Here is a 2,405-nt window from a genome sequence, read left to right as displayed (position 1 = left end):
GCTGCCGCATCTCGCGCTACGTGGACCTGACGAGGAGTAAGCGCCATTGCTCATATATTCTCAAGCGGCCTTGAACAATCTGTAGCGAGATCAGACGCGATATTAGTGGTCAATAAAACGGAAGCTGATACGTACTGTCGTGAAGACAAGACGTTGATCGATCATTTTTTTTTCAACTCTTGTGGATTTCATCAATATCTATCCACGCTGCAGGGTAGATATTGCTCCTTTACTTCAAAAATAACACAAGAAAATATGATTTTCAAATTATTAACGTAAATGAGTTAGCTTATCTTACATCAGAAGTGAATTAACTTAAATTCTTGAATAATCGTTAAAACATCATAATTTAAAAAAGAATTATGAAAGGAATATAACAATGACATTCGATTAAGTTAAAAATATATTCTTTTTGATATTATTTGATTAATTAATAATTTTATGTCAAGTCGGAAAATAGTTCTTTCCCTTTTCTAAGAAATTTAAATTTTTAAATTTTTAAATTATGCCATCACTTTTGTAATGAAGAAACAGTATGTTTTTTTATAAAATCGTAATCATCTCAATTGTTGTTAATATTGTTATATTAGGTTGCAATCTACAAGATGTCCCATTTTAAATAATGCATTAAGATTTCTCGAAAACTATGGTAGATACGAAAAAATGTTTCAAAGAAAAGTTATGGTTGTAGGGAGTTCGGAGGGAGATACAAAAACGTACATTGATTTGTCCTTGGGTAGCGTAAGATCAGATCAAGGTCACATCGATTTTTTTTTTTATGGAACACCCTATTTTTGATGGCAGAATCTAATAGCTGATGTTAAGAGCTTTTCAAAACACTGTAATAAAATTATTTTTTATTATGTACTTTTCGAGTTACAAGGTTTGAAAGTTATAGTATCGCATTAGCATTACGCAAGATATCCGACAGCTAAAAATCTCTTGAATGTTGTTCGGGATTATGTTCTGGATAACGTTTGTCAAGATCAAAGAGACCATTGGAGATTATTCCTCTTATTTTCATTTTTGCACTAAAAATTCATTTTTACGTAAAAATGAAAATAAGAGGTAGAACCTCCATTGACTTTGATCATGAGAACAGGACATGACCAACATTCCACCAAGACCAAGAGATTTTAGCAAGTGGTTTGGATAATGCTAATGCCCAAGGCGGTAACTTTCAAATATCATAATAACTTAAAAAGTATTTAATAAGAAAATATTTATAGCGTTTTGAAAAACTCTCGACACTAGCTATTAGATTCTGCCATCAAAAATAGGATATTTTATTTAAAAAAATCGATCTTGATTTGACCTTGGCAACGCTACCCAAAGGCAAATTAATGAAACCTTCTCATGTCCCCCTCCGAATCATACAACTTTTGTTGGAAACATTTTTCCACGTCTACCATAGTTTTCGAGAAATCTTAATGCATTATTTAAAATTTTATGGAACATCCTGTGTAATTTGCAACAGAAATCTGTGAAGTGAGTATTATCGATTAATTTCTTTAATTAAAATAATCGATTGATAATTTAAAATATACATCATCATGATTTGTAATCAATTAATGAAGTTAAGTTGTCAAACAATTTGGTACGAGTATATAATCAATCGAAGTTTCTGATCAACTAGTCGATTAAATTAATCGATTAAAAATTCTTGATATGTATAATCATATATATATTTCATAAATCATATATAAATTTCAATAAATCAAATATCGTCGATTATAAAATAATAATCAATCGTTAACTGTTAATTTATAATGATATTTCAAAAATTATATTTATAATAATAGTTATAAATTATATTTTTGCGAACTGTTATCAAAGAATGTGTCATACCGAAAAGCTATACAAATCGATAAATTATTGATCGATAAATTATTTTGTTGGGATTAATGACTGCATACATTAATCGTCATAAGTTAAATATATGCTAAACTAAAAAATTAATAATTAATAAATAACGATTAATGTTATTTGCAGTTAATGATTCTCAATCAATCGATTGATTCAATCATAATTACAAAAATTTATTTATTCGATTAATTTTAATGATTGAAATTTAATTGATCAATATTTAAGATTTATTTTTAATCGCTTATTATAATCAAGAATTATATTTTTAGTCATAATTATATTAGTCGATAAATTAATTAAATTTTTCCTCACACTGTTCTAAACCTAGCTAACGGAAATTTTTTTGAATTTACTAACAATAAATAAATAAAGTATAAAAAGAAGAGTCAAATACATTCAAAGTTGAATGTTAGAATAGTAATTCTATACGTATTAATTTATTTTAAGTAAATTTATTTCGGATATATGACTACGCACTGATTACTTTCAGACTAGCAACACAATCAATCTGAAATAATAATAATAATAATAATAATAAT

The sequence above is a fragment of the Atta colombica genome, unplaced genomic scaffold, assembly GCF_001594045.1.
Source record: "Atta colombica isolate Treedump-2 unplaced genomic scaffold, Acol1.0 scaffold135, whole genome shotgun sequence".
NCBI lineage: Eukaryota > Metazoa > Arthropoda > Insecta > Hymenoptera > Formicidae > Atta > Atta colombica.
The sequence above is the reverse complement of the archived record's forward strand: the minus strand, read 5'-3'. Positions refer to the sequence as shown.